Source organism: Lissotriton helveticus, chromosome 1_1 (genome assembly GCF_964261635.1).
Source record: "Lissotriton helveticus chromosome 1_1, aLisHel1.1, whole genome shotgun sequence".
In the NCBI taxonomy this organism is placed as follows: Eukaryota; Metazoa; Chordata; class Amphibia; order Caudata; family Salamandridae; genus Lissotriton; species Lissotriton helveticus.
In genome coordinates, this window is record NC_136057.1 from 1,777,739,205 (window position 1) to 1,777,759,524 (window position 20,320).

A 20,320-nucleotide genomic window follows, 5' to 3' on the forward strand; every position below is an offset into this window, starting at 1 on the left:
TTAAAGTATTAGATTGGTCTGTATGTGTATTAGGTAGTGCACCAGATGGGGGCTCATAAGCTGGGTCTGTGGACAACTGGAGAGAAACTACTCCTGAGTCCCCACCCCCAATAATGGTCATTGCCCCTTCTCTATCTGATCCTATATCTCATCCCCCGAGATGGATGCTAGATTGAATGATGTCTTAGAAAGTCAAGTAAACCATTTCCGATGGGTTGAACCTGCTTAAGACAGGGATAGTGAAATTCCTATTGTACTTGTGTAGGATGCGATGGGCTTGTGGGTTATTTGTAGGGTATATGGGGTAAGAATTGTGGTGTCCCCTATTGGCAACACACCTAAGTCTGTAAAAGTGACCAAGTGGTAAAAGCACAATGTTTGTGTTCCCTTCCATCCTGTGCATATTACCAAACACGAAACTTTGGACAATGACAGGGTTTCTAAAGTTTACAATAATGCAATCTTTTGTTCGGTCCCCCCATCCTGTCCACCCAACTGTGAGTATCAACAGAATATTATGTGCTAGTGATAGGGGACAATTCCTATTCTCACTAAGCCAGTTCAGGCACTTGTTCAATAACTCCTCTTGTGACTCGAGCTGGCCTTCGTGCAATTCTGAAATGCAAGACATAAATATTACATAGGGGCAAGATTCAGGGGTGGGTCATTGACCAAAGGTTTTTGGGTGTTCCCGTGTTTGTTCGTTCTTGGTTGATCAATACTGGCTTCCCTCTGGTTCTCAACTGTACGCTGGTCAGGAAGAATTGATGTTGTATTTGGTGGTGTCATAGGTGGCAACAGTGACAAGGCAAAGGTCTCACAATTTCTTCTCGAAACAGAACCAGAGGGCCTGACTGAGTCTCTTACAGTATCATTTACCCCTCCACCCGGCTCTTGAGCTTGTGGTGTCAGATTTGCACAGGTCTTTTTTAGCTTAGTCAATGGCTGATAAGCGTCCAATATAGGAGACAGCTCAGCACTCAAGATTCTTTTTAAGTTTCCGCTATCTTATCAACTATTTGAGCCACCCAGTTGGGACAGCCATCTGAGCCACCTCCTTTTAGATCTATAATTGATCTTGCCATAAATGGCGGCGTCTGACAATGTAGCAGTTTTTGACCCTGACCCAGGCTTCGCTGTCTTTGGATGCCTGCTGCGAAGAACCCTCTTTTTTTTCCACAAGCCTCATAATTAGGTAAATCACATGGGGGGTGGGATTGAGAGACCATGACCTCCACTGGCCCACTCGGGCCAGGTTCATGGGTTGTGGAAACATCCTCAGAGTCAAATGAGTGTGAAATAGGTGGTATTGGCATTCCTGCACCCAATAAAAGTCTCCTCTCTACCAGGTCTATTTCTGTTGCAGCTACCCCAATTTCCCTCTGCAGAATCATGTCAGCTGATGTCAGGTTGTTGGGGGGGGGGTTTGGGGGGGAGTTGGCTGTGGTCCACCATCACATTTCCCATGAATGACTTTTCACGAGCGAGTCTTCCCCGTAATATATATATATATATATATATATATATATATGTATGTATATATATATATATATATATATATATATATACACACAGCACAAAATATTTCACACCTTCTTCTAGCGCAGAAATCAAGCCCACCAGTCGGACATCAAAGGAACAGCTTTTATTTCATCAGGAAAAGCATTACCGGTTTCGACCTCAGCAGGTCTTAATCATATGCGTCCTAGGAGAACAGGTGAGGAAGGCTTAAATGCATTTCTGTTAAACAAAGAGCAAAGAAGGACTTGCAATTGGGTTTCAAGGCAGATTGTTCGAATAATTTTCATTTTCCCACGTTGCAAATGTCACAAACCTCCGGATATTATATGACCTTTCTTTACCACTTTCAGGCAGCAGTGCAGATATTTCACTCGTACTCGAATGTCATTCCTTTGGTTCAGTTGAAAGCATTTCCGGACTACAAGGTCCGTCATTCATTGCAAACGTTCATAAATGCCCCAACAAGTCACTTCTTTAAAGTTCTTACGTTGGTTTTCTAAATTTCATTTTTAATTAACTTTGCGCGCACTTCCCTTCCCAGTACCCACTGTTCCAATAAACAGTGTGGCGTCCTGATGATTTATTGGTTCCTTGGGTCCGACTGTGTGGGAGTACAGTTTCCCACAAACCTTGACTGCACGCAGGAATCTTGAGATATCACGGGCCCGCAGACATCCCAAGGATCAGTGGCAGCGCCTCCTGCATACCCCGGTGGAGCTCACTCGGCACAATCCATCCTTACAATTTCGTGTGCAGCCGGCGGGTCACCCTGAAGAATGTGTCCATAACCAATAGCAAGTTTTGACGAAGGGAAACCCAGCCTGCCAGGTCGGGGCTTGTTGGCGACGTCACCGCCTGTATATAGCACAAAATATTTCACGCCTTCTTCTAGCGCAGAAATCAAGCCCACCTGTCGGACATCAAAGGAACAGCTTTTATTTCATCAGGAAAAGCATAACCGGTTTCGTCCTCAGCAGGTCTTAATCATATGCGCCCTAGGAGAACAGGTGAGCAAGGCTTAAATGCATTTTAGTTAAACAAAGAGCAAAGAAGGACTTGCAATTGGGTTTCAAGGCAGATTGTTCGAATAATTTTCATTTTCCCACGTTGCAAATGTCACAAACCTCCGGATATTATATGACCTTTCTTTACCACTTTCAGGCAGCAGTGCAGATATTTCACTCATACTCGAATGTCATTCCTTTGGTTCAGTTGAAAGCATTTCTGGACTACAAGGTCCGTCATTCATTGCAAACGTTCATAAATGCCCCAACAAGTCACTTCTTTAAAGTTCTTAAGTTGGTTTTCTAAATTTCATTTTTAATTAACTTTTACTTATATATATTTACTTATATATATTTATTTATTTACTTTTATTTAAAAAGTAAATTTTTTGCCCTTTATTCTACCTGGGAGATGATAACTTATGGTGTAGAGCTGTCCGAGAACTACAGCGCTGGTCCTGTTGTTTCTACCAGAGTGGAGTATGCGGATGGGGTGGGATTTACAGTGAAAGTGACAGCACAACCAGAAACCACCAGTCAAAATAGTGATGAAGACACAACCAGCGACCAGCGACAATAATGAAAGCTGACCTAACTACTCCTGGTTTTACCTGAACCACCACTTCCACCCACACAGCTGGAGCCAGTGATGCGGCAACGAACCAGCAAGTTTGGTACAGGCAGTAAATCAAGCAGTTGATCAGGCAGGACTATCACAAAGATTTAGAGTTTTGGATTTTATGGTGTGGCGCACTCTGTGCCACTGTGCTGCTCCTTCCACCACTGTCCTACCACAAACCCCAATGCCCTGCCATATACCCATATCTGCCCACCTTTGCAAGCAAATCGGGAACAGTGACAAGGGGTAGGCAGCCAGCAGGTAATGAGCAGCCAGCAAAGGTGCTGGGAGTGGCCTTGCTGCTCTCAAAACAGCAAGGGAAAAATGCACCAGAGAGTGCTGGGGCCGTATTATTGAGGGGTGCAACAAGATTCATATCCAAACTGAGCTAGATTATAGCAGATAGCTTCTGCAGTTGACCCACCAACCACTGGTGAGCGACCTCTCCTACTCTCCATTCTCTGCTCTCCGTATGTTCACTTCTGACTCCCGACGAGGCGTGTGGGTGGGCACTCCCGACGAGGCGTGTGGGTGGGCACGAGCATGGCATGACTGCAGGCAGGGGGAGTTTCAATTCACAGAAATGAACAAAACCCAAGGCATAGAAAAGCAAGAGGAATTTGACTACCTCTAAAGTGAATTTCTTCTCATTCCAGTATTATACTTATTGCTGAAAATAAACAAAACATTACCATTCCACTAGGGAGCTTAATTATTTCCTACAAGGGAAGTCTCCTAGAGAACACTTATACACAAGATATGTTGATCATTTTTTGAGATCTTTTGTCACATACTTACCCTTTTATAAAACAATACAAAGATTTTCCAATGATGACAGAGGGAAAAGGCTGGGTGAGTAATTAGCTCCTAATGAATTTAAATGTGGCTTCATTGCATACCCACATTAATCATAGTGATGGCTTACTAGTCTGCAAACTTTTGAAAATCAGGCCACTATGTTATCTGTCACAGATCACTGCCATAATATTGATGCATACAATATTGAAACACAATAATTTCAGAAATTAAATATAGTTAACAAAAATATAGACTTTCTATACTTAACTAGTAAAACCACAAATATAAAGTACACAAATATCATTGTTAGATTTTAACGTATATCGAAAACAGAAATTTCGGAAACTAAAATATCATTACCTCTAAAGAAACATATAGGGCTTCATTATTACCTTGTCAAACCGATCGCTAGACTGCCGAAGCAGCATAAGCCACAACACTGCAATGCTGGTGGTCTTTAGATGAGTGGACCACCAGGCCGGCGGTCCGAGGTCCCACTGTATCCCTTAAGTGAAGCCTCAGCAGATGCAGCCGCAGGGCAGCGCCATCTGTACTCCCATGAAGTGTGTGTCATGCCTCATGTTGTGCATGGCACGCAGTGCACAAACTAAGGTGCAATTGCAAGAGGGGCACAATATGTGCCCCCGTGCACAACACCTACCCAGGCTACCGGGCCCCCTCCTGGCTTTTCCCCCAGCTTTATCATGGTGGTTTCACCACCATGAAAAGGCTGTTGCAATGGCAAGTTGTATTATGGATGGCGGTGCCGGGCACCACCTCCATTCTTTCCCACGCTGCACATCGCCAGCACTGTAGGATTTTTTTCTCAGAGTTTTATATAGCGCAAGCTAGACCCGAGACATCAGGTATCAGAGCGCTTTACATGAGCACTAGTTTCGTTACGGAAGGACACAGTCATTTTTATTTTGTTAGGCACAGGGCGATTAAGTGATTTGCCCAGAATCACAGGATGTTAAGTGTTGTTGCCGAGACTAGAAAACTGATTCCCCAGTTTCAAAGTCGACCGCTCTAGCTGTAAGGCTACATCCTCTCAGGATCCAGGATACTGTAGGTGCTAGGCTGGTGGCTTACTCGTAACTCGCCACCAGACTCGTAATCAGGCAGTCAGACCGCCTAGGGTACAGCGGACAGACCGTCACCAAGGGTTCGGCGGTCTCGAGACTGCTGAACTCATAATAAGCCCCATAATATGTCAAAAATATAGATTCACACAATATCAGCTACAATGTTATTGCCCAAATAAATAATCATTAATATAAAACAGAATCACTTTATATATAAATCAATTAGAAATACATCTAAAACATTTATATATTGTTAAACTCTCATCAATAATTTATATACCTAAAAACAATCCCAAAAAATGACCATTAACTACAAACATTTAAACATAAATAATATATATATATATATATATATATATGTAGATTACCAAATTGTCGAAGGGTTTTTGTACATATGAGTATTTTACGGTATCAGTTCATGGCCGTACCTTCTTCTCTCGATCTGGAATGAACAAATGTAAAATTTACACATTTTGTTATCTATGCACAAGTCACTTCATTAGCACCTTATTTGTTTTCATACTAGGCTGAACAGGTTTATTACATAGCTACTATACAAAATAAGGTCCTTGGAAGTATCTCCTTTTTTCTTGCATGAAAACAATCTTTTTGCTTGCTTCAGATTCTCTGTGATATTAGATGGCTGGAGTATCCGCTGACAGGGTTTTATTATTTTTTTTTTTTTTTTTTTTTTAAACCTTTATTAGGTCACCAAACAATACACAGCTCTTCGCCTACAACCCGGAGGCCGGCAGAAACGTATATTCAGTAAGGACACAGCTGTTTGGCCAACCCACCTCCAGTGCTTACTTTGTAAAAAGAAAAGTGTGGGCCGAAAGTTTTGCTCAGAAGCCCACGACCAATGGTATTAAATGTTTGGGTTGCCGAGTGCCAGGCCTGGGTAGTCTCGATTTCACCTCATGCCTCCATCATCCATTACCAGACATTCTGCGCCCCTTTATTTCATTCTTTCGTGTTCTTTTCATCCCTGCTTTCTTTCTTTGTCACTGTTTTTCCTTCTTTCTCTTCCTCTTTCTTTCCCCCTCATTGTTTTTCTCTCTTGCACTGGGTGAAAGTCTGATGAGGAAAAACAAGTGCCGGTCCCCAAGAATGAGTGCAGATGAGCCCCAACTGCAACCATTGGCTCTAATTAATCACTGCTACCTGGCTCTCCTGTCACTGTCCGTTCTGTGTCTACAAATTCATACAAAACATTAGACCCAAACTGGGAGACATTAGACTTTAAACTCGAGAGCAACTGATTTTTTCCTTTCCTGTGCTGCTTGACAAGTTTAATAGAGTGATATATCTGCAAATAGGACGTCTACATTATTTTAAGCTGAGTATCATGGTTTAATAAAGTAATTAAGACTAAAGACAGGCACATGCGTTTTCAACTATTAACATGGAACATTTAATGAGGTGGCTCATTAAAACATCTTTGCTGAAGGATTTATTATGTTTTTTTGGTTCGGCCTAGAGTCAGCTTTATCTGTCAAACCTGCCTCATTGTTTCCCAGAAATATCACGAGAGTCCCTCTAGGACGCACCTCGTATTCAGAGTAATTTAGCACGTAATACCTCTTTAAGAGAAGGGCTTATGGTGGACGAAGATTCTCATTGTCGCTTGCTCCACCCTTACATATGACTGGTGGACGAGCCCAGACATTCATGTCTTATGGGAGCATCTATGGAGCCCCATGTGGTGGCTTTAGAGGTAGCCGGTGGTGGTGCGTTCTTTGAAGCATTTAATGGTCTGAGATTTTCTGCCATTCTAAAGCCACCCCAGAACCCTTTCAACTCCCCCTCATCCTATCTTTCTGCTTTTTGAGCTTACAAGTGCCGGGGCTCTCGTCAGGAGACCCCTGCAGGTACCTGTATCGCTAGGCGTCCCTCAAGGTTCCTCCCTCTCCCCAACACTGTTCAACCTAGTCATGGAACCTCTCACTACTTTGCTACAGGCATCTAATGTTCACTTTCACATGTATGCCGACGACACCCAACTTTATCTCAAAATACAATCTCCCAAGGACATCATGCTTCTGAACACCACGATCAGAAACACCCAATCCTGGCTTGCTGAGAATCACCTCAAACTCAATGCTCTGAAGACCGAGTTCCTCCTGATCTCACCTCCCACTAAAATATCCACGGCTCAAACATGGCTTAAGCACTTAACGGCTCTAAATGTACAGCCCATCGTCGTAGACTCAGCAAAATCTTTAGGCATAACACTTGACACCAATCTCAACATGCAGCAGCACATCAGCAAGGCAACCAAAGGAGCGAACTTCCAAATCAATACCCTGAGAAAACTTAAACCCTTCCTTCCTGCCAAAGACTTCCAAACTGCAGTACAATCTATAATCATCCCGCACATAGAATACGGTAGCACCGCCCTCTGCGGGCTCCCCCTAACTACAACGGCACCCCTAAGAGCGTCCCTTAACGCCGCAGCGAGACTCATCACCGGCTCAAAAAAACACTCGCATATTTCCCCGGACTTTAAATCACTGAACTGGCTACCTTTTGAAGCCAGAATACATCTGAAAATCGCATGCATGACACACAAGGCTGTTCACATGAACTCACCCGCCTACCTCACTCAAAAGCTGACAATTTCGGGTGGCTCTAGAACTACTAGAAGCACAAACAATCTTTTGCTGAAACCTCGAAGATTTCGGAAGGAAAAAACATATAAACGCTCCTTTTCAGGAATGGCACCCAGGATCTGGAACTCACTCCCTCCTGAAACAAGGCTCATCTCCTCCAACACACTTTTTAAGAAAGAAGTAAAAGCGATCCTCATGGCTAAAAACACATGATCTACTATTCCGTATCACTCATGAATCTGCTCTGTAAGACCTGCCTGACCCCCCTGGTCTTTTGTACTACCTGTATTATCGAGTTACTTGACTGTATACGCTCACTCTTTGTATTTTGTTATAATGTTTGACGCACCTGTGTGACTATGTATATTGTTATATTGTTGACGCACCTGGTTGACTTTGCACACTTTACCCACACCACCTCAACGATCCCTACTTCTCTACTACTGTCGCACCTGTGGGACTATACATCCTGCACACACCCACCTCAACCATGCCCACCTTTAAGCTCTAAATATTTTAAACACTCTTAAGCAAGTATATGCTCCTTATTTTTGTACTTTATATTATTGACGCAACTGTTTGTCTATGCACCGTGTACCGACACTACCTCACCTGTGACCTACTTCATGTTCTATGACCTACCTATGTAACTAAGCACCTTGTACCTAACTACCTCAAATATTACTTTGTATATACTCCTCATTACTTTGTATTTTTATCCCCGTGTCCTTGTAAAGCGCTCTGATATCTGCAAAGATCTTGTTCGCGCTATATAAAACTTCCAAAATAAAATAAATAAAAATAAAATAAAATAAAATAAACCCGCTGACAGGGTTTTAGGATCATAGGATTATAACAAGGCAATTTTTGGTAACACTGTTATTTTGTTTCTATTAACAAATTAAATTTTCTAGTCAGAAGTCATCATTTGGATGATTAGGGTGACACCTACATTTAAACATTTCAAACATGTTTAGAGTGAGTTTCAACTATATATGAGGTCTATTACATTTGAGCAGATATAAAATTTGAAACCCATTACATGACATATTATGCAGGCTATGCCGTTTACAATGGAAAATTAAATGTGCGCACCTTTCTTTTAATAATTTTGGTGAAAAGTGTTACCACTGTTATTGTTGCCAAGTATACATTTCGCTATATTAATGCCCATGTCCAAGTCAGTCTGAACAGAATACAAGAGATATGTATTTGTACGCTTATATGTGATTGCATTAATCTTGAGTAAATCAAATTCTACTTTTTAGTCAGGATGTTGATAACCAATGTATTTGTTTCAACATTGAGCAGTACATTTGCTGTCAAGCTGCAATTCTATCATGTACATTTAAATCATTTAGTTGATATGTATTATTTTTGGACCATGTATTTTGGCTATTTCCTGCCATTGAAACTATAATTTGTAGTTTTTACCTGTCAGTATTTTTTCACTATCGATTGCAATTGTAGTTTTCACTGTCACGTGATTTTGACACCTGTGTATTTAAATGCATTTTCCAAGCAACGCGGGTATGTGAGCAAGGCCACCCCGCTGGCCGAAACGCGTCATCTTGTCCGTTGTATTTGCGCATATGGCTGAATAAAAGTCACTGTTGCCAGCAGTGGTTGAAAAGATATTTGAAAGTGTCCGTGGTGGGTTCAAGCACCAGAGCGGTAATTGTATATATATATATATATGCATCATGTGATCAAGTCCCAGGCATGGGACGATACACATCATGGCTGCCCAATCTAGTTGTATTATTAATCAATAAAACAGAAGGAATTGCATTTATTGCAGTCCGTGCTCTTCTTTTGTATCCTGTGAAAAGGAATTGCGAGGCTGAAGAGTTTTACTATATATATATATATATATATATATATATATATATATATATATATATATATATATATCATCCTTTCGACAATTTCAATTGTGAGCCCGCTCTCAGTCAAAGGAGACTCTGTGCATGATCATGGCTTTTGTCAAGGCGAAACGCGTTGTGATTAAACAGCAGTTAATTGGATCAGCACGGAGTCTTCTTTGACTGAGAGCGGGCTCACAATTGAAATTGTCGAAAGGATTAATATAGCCGGTGTGCTCTGAAGGCTTCTGGCCATGTAAACAGTGCAAAGCATGCAAAATTGCAGCTCCAATGAAGGAAGTTACCATCAAAAAGGGCATGACTTGGAAGATACGGCAACATCTCACTTGCAAAAGCTCCTATGTGATATATATGATTGAATGTCCCGGTCACAAAAGATATATAGGAAGCACAATCTTTGAAGTGAAAAAACGTATCTTAGAACATGTCCGCGCCACAATCCACAAGGATCGAATGAAGGCAGTGGCGAAACATATGAAAAAATTTCACAATGGCGATTGGGAGACCCCGAGTTATTGTGCTTTGGAACAGATACCAACATGAGAAAGAGGGGGAGATCGGCTGAAAACCCTCCGACAAAAAGAGTCCAAACACATTCTTACCTTCAGAACCCTGGATCCGAGAGGATTGAATCAAAACGAGGAACTTTATGTCCATTTGTAAATAAACTTCTATCTTATGAGGCTTTGAAATCAAGATAAAATGCCCACCAGAGAGCAAAAATTGAAATAAGATAATAGTCATCCCGGCTCAATAGGGAGCAATAAAATGAACATTCAAATTAAGGAGATAGCTTGGATTCTGTAATCAATTGGCAATCAACAGTGAATGACAATGAAAGCATGCACACCAAAGTACAAAAATCATATAGAGTCATAACTGTGATAAAAGAATTGCATGCGTTAAAAATATTTTTTATCTCACTTGACACTGAGCACTAAATGTATTTCACTTTAAACATGTCATTGAACTTCACTGACCACAATGCACTTGATAAAATTACAGGAAGTGAATGCGTGCTAAACATAAAAGAAGTAAGCCTGTCAGGTCACCTCATCCCATGATCAAGCCTTTGGAAGAGGTGAAACGCATTGGGACTGGCAAGAGAATAAGGCAGCTGTCAGCTTTTGGAAAAAACATACAAGTGAGTGCGTTCTTATTTCACCAGTCCTTGTGACTGGACTTTGTGTATATATATCGGCTGGATCCTGCCGAAAAGACACGCACCGCGCTAATTGAGAGCGCCAACGTCGAAATGGATCTAACTGTGCTTTGATATATATATATATATATATATATATATATATATATATATATCCATATCCAGAAAACTCCAACTGGAAAAAGGCAACGGAGCACGGACCTCAGGTAAGGTGCAGATTTTCAGTTTATTGAGTTCACCATCAGCACTAGCAGCATTACGCATTTCAGCAACCAAAGTGCTATGATCACATGCTGCGCATACCGGTCACAGCCTGTTTTTATACATCCATTTTTTCAAGCTAATTTTAGTTAACCACTTTTTTTATGATTTTCCTTAAAGTGACAGGTGCCTAAAGTACATAGTTCGGCATAGACATGAACTGAATATATTATTAACATTTCTGTTTAAAATTTCAAATACATATGTTTTCCATAATTTAACAATTCAGGTTTAAATACCTTAAAATCATGAAACATTGCTGTCTTAATATAATTATTAGTTTTTGTTGCGTCCAGGTTTAAATACCCTGTCAAATATTTTATAACCTTTTTGCAAATGAGTATGCAAGTGCTAGTGCAGTCTACAGTACTTATGCATACATTTATTACAACATGACTGACTCTACCAAACTTTCTGATCTAAAACCCGTGAGAATAATATAAATTAGGTGTATAAACATTATTAAAATTCCTTCTAAAAGACAGTGTAAAAATGTGTAAAAAAGTTTTTGTATATATAGTATCCAGGTGGGATTTTGCAGCAGCATAACAGGTTAATTAACAACCTAATAGTTGTACAAAAATGTTTTTATTTCTTGTCTTTGTTCTAAGTCAGATTACAACCTCTTATCTCCGTCATTCTTTTAACTATACAGTTTTTAGATCTATTGGGTAATCTGCTGAGTTTTTTTTTTTTTTGGACCCTTAGCTTATAGGCAGGTGTAAAGCTCTTCGGTAATATTAAGGCCTCCTATATATATATATATATATATATATATATATATATATATATATATATATATATATATATATATATATTGCACAAAACCTTGTTTTTAAAGTTACCTGGATGCACAGAACGAAAACAGGAATGGACTCCACTTTCTTGGTGCAAGTTTTTTATTTTTCAAAATTCAGCTTTACCGCCATGACACATTTCGATCTTCGCAGGCCTTGATTACATGAGGGGTCTATGAATCCTCCTCAAAATTAAAGTGCCAAGTGCATAAACAATATGGAAGACAGTCTTCACGTCACAGTACAAAATAGCAGGAAGTTTCGCATTTTCAAATCTGGACAAAATCTTAAAAATGTGTTCAATAAATATAAATATACTATCTGTATAAATACGATGATATATCACACATTTAAGAACATATAAAAGCCCCTAAAAACAATTGAATCGCAATTGCAGTTTAATACATGCATACTGGCCATCCTATTGTATCATGGTTCCTGTGCTGTATTTCTGTTATCGATATGTTCAATACATAAAAACGTGACTTAAAAATTGCCTAATTAATACCGCTCATGGTGGGCTGATCTCCTCTGCTAAGATTATAAAGTGCATGATTTCTAAAGTGCGGAAGTAATAAAGTGCTAAACACCTACTCCTGGTGTTACCCTAAAGTGCAAACATTCACATGAAAAAGTGCCAATGTGCTGATTCTTAGGAGACATACTTCCAAACACACAACAAACAATGAGAGTAGGGTCTGAGGGCGAGTTTACCGACCGACCAGGTACATGCCCCAAAATACAGTATTATCACAACAAAATACACCTGGGGGTCACAAAAAAGAGTCAAAACAGAGTGGATCACAACACCAATGCTACACAAAAGACACCAGTGAGGACATCATCCATGTTAATGAAATGCAGGCCAAGTTGAGGCTCAAGAGCATATGGAGAAATAGTTCCCATCAGAAGCCACACTGTACCGCCCTCTTTCTCATCATTTGGATTCTCCTCACCCAGGAGACAGAACGGCCGGTCAGATGTTACCGTAACCGATATGTGTGAGATAAGGGGTGGTGTATATAGTACAAAAAATTTAACGTGGCTACTATAAAGGCAGTGTTAAAGTGGTAAGAGTGTTAAGTGAGGGAAAAATATAAAATTAGGTGATCAGGTGGACAAACAACATTTATTAGTGTCTCCCAATCCCTAAGGTTTAAAAAGCAAGTGTAAGTGCGGGTTTTAAATAATCACCGTACTCAATAGTGGTCAACATGTTTCTGCATTGTATTGAACATAGTTTCGAAATGCATTCTTCAGGACCGGAAATATAAAAAACACTGCTACTTAGATTAAAGAAATTAAGAACAATATCACCTGACCTTCAGGTACATACTCAACCGTATACTGTTGCATTACACGGTATTAGATCCACACGGCAAGACAAACAAAATAGAAAAAGAACATGAATGTGTCATATTCCTATGAATTATATACTGTGATGAGTGCACATTCACATGTATAAAGACAAACATTGCCAATTAGCAGACTCACCCAAATATGATGGTTGAGAGGCTTCACCCCACCTGGCTACAGCGCAGGTATGAGGAGCACCGCTCTACAAAGAATTCACAAGTAACATCTTTAGAGCAAAATATCAAAAGATAAAATGAGTTCACAATGTGGCATATTGCTCGATATGTCCTTCACAGTCCACATTAATGAAAATGTGGACCATCCCACTAGTACTCGACTCCATCCGTCCGACAATGACAGACCAAGTCTGGGACCAAGTTAAAAATGGCATTGTTATAGAAAGCTAAGCATTTTGAGAACTGAGCTTGTCAACGTATTAGTTCACTAGTCGAGTAAAAAAAAACCTTAAGTGTCAACCTGATCGCTTCTAGGCATCGCGCTTGTGGTGTAAATGGTCAGCGTGATAAAAATCAGGCAGCCAGAGCGCGAAGGGCGTTCCAGCGCGTTAGTGCGCTGATCCTGGTGGTGGCGCGATCGGTATCTAGCAGCGCGTTGTCAGTCAGGCCTAATATGCACTTCGCAACGAGGAAGTGCATATTAGTCCTCTTGGAGAAACGTCGGTGCCCCCCCAGACAGTACAGTTGACTGCCAGGAGATATCGACGGACAGGTAAGCGAGCGCTAGCCTTTTCTGAGCGCGCTGCCTGACTGACAACGCGCTGCTAGATACCGATCGCGCCACCACCAGGATCAGCGCACTAACGCGCTGGAACGCCCTTCGCGCTCTGGCTGCCTGATTTTTATCACGCTGACCATTTACACCACAAGCGCGATGCCTAGAAGCGATCAGGTTGACACTTAAGGTTTTTTTTTTACTCGACTAGTGAACTAATACGCTGACAAGCTCAGTTCTCAAAATGCTTAGCTTTCTATAACAATGCAATTTTTAACTTGGTCCCAGACTTGGTCTGTCATTGTCGGACGGATGGAGTCGAGTACTAGTGGGATGGTCCACATTTTCATTAATGTGGACTGTGAAGGACATATCGAGCAATATGCCACATTGTGAACTCATTTTATCTTTTGATATTTTGCTCTAAAGATGTTACTTGTGAATTCTTTGTAGAGCGGTGCTCCTCATACCTGCGCTGTAGCCAGGTGGGGTGAAGCCTCTCAACCATCATATTTGGGTGAGTCTGCTAATTGGCAATGTTTGTCTTTATACATGTGAATGTGCACTCATCATAGTATATAATTCATAGGAATATGACACATTCATGTTCTTTTTCTATTTTGTTTGTCTTGCCGTGTGGATCTAATACCGTGTGATGCAACAGTATACGGTTGAGTATGTACCTGAAGGTCAGGTGATATTGTTCTTAATTTCTTTAATCTAAGTAGCAGTGTTTTTTATATTTCCGGTCCTGAAGAATGCATTTCGAAACTATGTTCAATACAATGCAGAAACATGTTGACCACTATTGAGTACGGTGATTATTTAAAACCCGCACTTACACTTGCTTTTTAAACCTTAGGGATTGGGAGACACTAATAAATGTTGTTTGTCCACCTGATCACCTAATTTTATATTTTTCCCTCACTTAACACTCTTACCACTTTAACACTGCCTTTATAGTAGCCACGTGAAATTTTTTGTACTATATACACCACCCCTTATCTCACACATATCGGTTACGGTAACATCTGACCGGCCGTTCTGTCTCCTGGGTGAGGAGAATCCAAATGATGAGAAAGAGGGCGGTACAGTGTGGCTTCTGATGGGAACTATTTCTCCATATGCTCTTGAGCCTCAACTTGGCCTGCATTTCATTAACATGGATGATGTCCTCACTGGTGTCTTTTGTGTAGCATTGGTGTTGTGATCCACTCTGTTTTGACTCTTTTTTGTGACCCCCAGGTGTATTTTGTTGTGACATACTTCCAAAAACAGCACAAAGGAGGTGATATACAGGGATTGTGGAGTGCAGCAAATTCATAAAAATGTGCAAATGTGTATACATATTTTTCGAGATTGTCACTGATAAACTGAATCTAAACTCACACTAGAAAGCCATGTGCTCAGGTCCTCAGTTGTGAGCTTTTACTGTCTAGCTCCAGAATGTACCACGTCTCCAGCCTTCTAAGGGTCGCCTTTCTATCGCCACCTTGTCTTAACTGTGGGACCGAGTCCACCAGTATTTTAGCTGCTCTAAGTTGTTGCTGTGGACTTCCCTGAAGTGGCAGGCCACCGGATATGTTGAATCTGAGTTTGTGATGGCCCTTAGGTGCTGAAGTATCATCTTGTGGACCTGCAGTTTCTGCTGCCCACATATCGCAGTACACAAGAGCACTCCAGCACATAGATGGCAAATTCAGTCTTACAAGTAAGAAGCTTCTGGATTATAATGGTCTTATCCTTGAATGGCGTGGAATAGGTCGTTTTGCTGGTGCCAAACTTGCACGGCCGGCATGAGGAGTATCTGATAAACCCTTTCCTTTTTGACAGCCAGCTAGAGCCTGCGCTTATTTCTGGGCCACTGCTCACCAGATAGTCACTTGTGGATGGGGCCTTCCTAAAGGTTATTTTTGGAATTTGTGGAAGTGTACCCGCTACAACGGGATCATTCAACACTAAATTCCAGTTTTTCTTGATAATCCTCCATAAACTATTCCTTTGTTTGTTATACGTCAGGATTAACCTTATGTTATCAGTATCTGGCATCATGTTTATTTGTTTTCTTCATTTCGTGCTATTTGATGATTTAAACAGCGGGTCATTTCTACATTGAGCCTTAGTTTTTCTCATTGCTAGATTAATGGTTTTCTCAGAGTAGCCTTGGTCTAGAAAGCGTAACTTGCATTCTGCCTGTGCTTTAGTCAGATCCCTATTTCTGCTGCATATCCTTTGCATCCTAAGCATTTCCCCATATGGGATACTGTGTATGGGGTGCTTAGGGTGGAAGCTTGATGCATGCTGGATAGTGTTTCCTGCCGTTGGTTTACTTTGTAGTTTGGCCTCAAGTTGGCAACAAAGACCTCTACATCTAGGAGACAAACTGAACTATCACTGATGTTGTGCGTGAAGTGCAGATTGATGTCATTGGTGTTAATGTTGGTAACAAACTCCACTGCACTCTGTCTGCTTCCTCGCCAAATCACGAAAAGGTCATCTATATACCTTAACCATTTGACTACATGGTCTTCCAGGGTTTTAGCATACATTGTATTTAAAATCATTCCTTCCCACCATACCATATGGAGGCAAGCATAACTTGGAGAAAAGCTTGCCCCCATTTCAACGCCTCTTATCTGTTGGTAGACAAAGAAAATATTCTCTAGGCATAATTTGGTCAAGCTAATAAGCATTTTGTTGTGTTGGTAAAATCCCATGACCGTAGTACCCTGAAAATATTCTAAAGCCCTAATACCATCTCTGTGATGTATACTGGTATATAAATTAGATACATCCTGTATCATTAACAGATAGTCATCTTGCCACTTACAATTATGAACTTGCTTTAAAAAGTCAGTAGTGTCCTGTATGAAAGATGGTGGAGCTCGAACATGTTCCTGTAGGAAGAAATCAATATATATGGACACAATCGCCAGCAGACTCTGTTTTGCGAGATTATCGGTCTACCTGGAGGTTTTGAAATGTCTTTATGCCTCTTAGGGATAAAGTATATAACAGGCATGGGTGGGTAATCATTCTTTAAAAATCTGTACCCCTCCTGGCTGAGTATTGCTGCATTTTTCCAGGCCAGAAGCTTAGTAAACAAATCATTTTGTGTGACACTGATTATTTGTTGGTTGCACAGTTTGTAACAGTTGCGGTCGTTTAATTGCAACATAGCTTCCTCCATGTACTGTATTTTGGGCCATAACACCATATTGCCCCCTTTATCTGAGTTTCTTATAACAACTGTGTCATTCTCTTGAAGTTTCTTTATAAGTTGGTGGTATTTATGCTGGTGTACCTTTTGTTTTTTGGAGAGTACCCGGATCTTACGATTTAACATCTTCACCTCAGCCGTTATCAACTCATTGAAACTATCAATTGAGTCCCTAGGCAGGATTGGCATAAATGTTGATTTAGGTTTGAATACTGTGTTTAAGGTTGCAGAGACATTTATTTGTTGTTGTTCCATTATATGCTGTGTAGACCCCAGTTGATCCGATGTAGACTCATGATTTTGTGAGGCTTGTAGGTCCCATAACAAGTTAACATCCAATGCTGACAAAGTGCTGCCACCGCTTGGAGAGGCCTCTCCTATTGTTCGTGTTGATGGTTTGCTTTTTTTTAGTAGCTTAAACTTTTTTAATTTTAAACTTTCGAATCAACTTGCAGATGTCAGCTCTTGCTTGTGGATAGTCAAAGTTACTCTCAGGGCAGAATGACAGACCAAGTAACAGGAGTTGTTGTTCAGCATTATCTAAGTCGATTTCTGACAAGTTGATTATTGTATTAGTTTTTCCAGTGATTTGAGTCATTTGCGCCTCCAGTTCTTGTTGGCAGGTTTCTTGTTTTCGCGTGTTCTCTTGTGGGTGCCTTCTCCGCGGTCTTTCCCGGCGCTTTGCATTCCTCCTCTGTCTGATTTGGAATTTGCAATCCTTGGGCACAATGTTTGGCGCCTTTCCTGCCATAAACAATTCAATTCCTCGGCTCGCGTTTTGATCTTTGGTAGGTTCTTTCGCCAACCATGCCTGTATTTTGTTCTGACTCTGATTCACTTTCCACAGCTGAAATGAGGTCAGACGTAGATTAAGTTGCCTGCACCTCTCGACTTGAAACAGCTGTAGCTCCTGCCCCCGTTGCAAATCGTACTCTTTTATGCGTAGCTTTAACAGCATCATACTTTCTTGAAAAAGTGAATATCTGCCCGTTGTCATAGTCATTCTTATCCCTTTGGAATTTAAAGGTCTTACGTTTTTTAATTATATCTTCCACCTTAATGAGTCTGGTTAGCATGTCCTCTCTGTGCTTAGTTGTTACATTGTTACGCTCCATTGCCTATAATTGTTCATTTATTTGATATATCTGCTTTCGCAAGTCAATTGTTGCTTTCTGCATATTTTATTAAGATCTCCACGAGCTTTCTTGATGCATCCAAATTACTTTCCGCCCATTCCCGTAGCATATTAGAATTGGGGTTCTTGTAATTAGGTGCAAGCATTATGCGGAGCCCCAGCGGGATTCTGCCTACTTCCAAGTATTCTGTTAGGGGCTTAGCTTGCTCTGTTTTCATGAGTTTTTCAAGTTTTTTTTATAAATTTCCTTTATATTTGTAGGGCCTCTTCTAATCTCATCATTACTCGCGTGTGGTTCTAATCTTGGGGTCTCTGTAAAAATCCCGTCTGCTGCCTCCTCCCTGCTTCGTAGCCCATTGGCAGACATTGTATTAAGCTTGTATTAGAACGCAAGGCTTCCTGTCTACTAGCAGTACCTTACTAAGCACACCTTTCTCCGGACACTGCAGGTTTCTCCTACCTTGTGTGGTTTCGTTGGTTCTGCATGCGTCTTCCGACACGAGTTTCCCCGCTACGCCACAATCGGTTAGTTGCTTTCCACCGTCCGGGGGCTGCCGCGACTTTCTCCTCACGGATATACACATAGATATATGTATATGTATGTTAACCAACGAAGGACATGACTGATAAGAAAAATTCAAACTACAACCAACCCAAAAAATTAATGTATAAGCAACTTTACCCAATAAAATCAGTTCATGTGCCTGCGCCCACCCCGTGCCCTACTTAGTGATCTCTATGGCCCGCCTCTGCCTGACCGCCTGGAGTTGGTAACTGGAAGGTTGCGGCGAGGATAGGCACCCACGGGACACAGGGCTACAGGGCAACAGGACTCCTGCCCTCTCGCCGTGCCCATAGTTGCCCACAGCTCCCCATAGCTGCCTACATAACTGCCAGACATAACTGCCATAGTGGACAGCCTGCCGCCTGGAGGTGGTTGGCAGCGGCGTTGGCGAGGACAGGCGACCACTGGGCGACCGGGCTACAGGTCTCTCGCACTTTCGCTGTGCCCATAGCTGCGGTGGTGGTGGTGGTGGTGGCGCCCGTGTGCCCGTGCTTGTGGTACTCGCCGCCTGCCGCCGTTGTTGTGGCTGGCTTTGTGGAGGAAGCTGAGAGGGAGTGGCGGCGGCAGCAGTGGCAGGAGCCGCTTGAGTCTTTTCTGCGAGTATCCACGGCTCTCTCCAAAGCAGCTGGGAGTCCAAGGCTCAAAGCAAAGCCACAAAAGCAAAGTTAAAGACAAACGCAAAGGTAAAGGCACAAGTTATTGCTCAGAAAAAAGCAGAGACAAGCGGGGAAAACGGGGAAAGTGGGCGGGTGAATAAAACACTAAACAGCAAAGCCGCACCGAACTGCATTGAACCACAAAAAACTTTTAAGGGCCACAAAGAAGAGATAATTGTGTGGAGAGAAATTAGATAAGGTAGAGTCAGACAGACTCCAACCCAGAAGGACAAGAGTGAAAAGCAAAGTAAAAGAAAAAGCTCCCAAAGCAAACAACAAAAATTGAAGATTTCAAGCAAAAAAGCCCATTAATATCCCCAATAATAACAATGTTCAGAAAGGTGGTCAGCTTTGAGTGCTAGATTCTCATTACTCAAAGATCCTGGAGCAGTTATTTACTCGACATCAGCAGAGGTTCCAGGCCTTATGACACCATTAGCTCCTCAGACAGTCACCTCAGTTTCTAACGGGAAAAAAAAGATACAAAACAATTCTATACAAGACATAAACAGTTCAATCAATCTATGGATCACGCAAAAACTGAAACAGGACATGGACAAGTCTGGTACAAATGTGGCTGACTCAGAGGAGGTGTATAAGGAAGTCAGCATAGACAGGATAACTTAGGTGAAAACGCGCCTAGGCAAGAAACTGCTCTTAGATGAAAGGACAAAAAGTCCAGACAACATAAAAGACAATAAGAAAGGAAGAACAGATCACATGAACAAATCACCGGGCCCGCAACATTATGACCTAAAAGCGCTCGGAAGTGACAAAAAAAACCAACTCCCATATAACACACCTTAAAATACCTCAAGGAAACCTCACGTCCTCCATCCCTAAGCAAGCAAAAAACAATGAGATGACATCAAGGCTACAAATAGCAGCACAGGTCCATCAGGAGGACCAAG

At 41.5% G+C, this 20,320-nt stretch overlaps 1 protein-coding gene across 11 annotated transcripts in view; it reads right to left on the reverse strand.

The window, feature by feature from the left end:
• Positions 1 to 20,320, reverse strand: part of LOC144752260 (uncharacterized) — a 413,494-nt gene that overhangs the window by 40,690 nt on the left and 352,484 nt on the right. For 10 of the 11 annotated variants that reach the window (XR_013594112.1, XR_013594108.1, XR_013594110.1 and 7 more), the window contains one exon: positions 5,396 to 5,469. The gene's annotated coding sequence lies outside the window, so the exon portion shown is untranslated. Of the gene's footprint in view, positions 1 to 1,674; positions 2,432 to 5,395; positions 5,470 to 20,320 lie in introns of those variants that run through there. The other variant, XM_078640285.1, reaches the window with a different exon arrangement.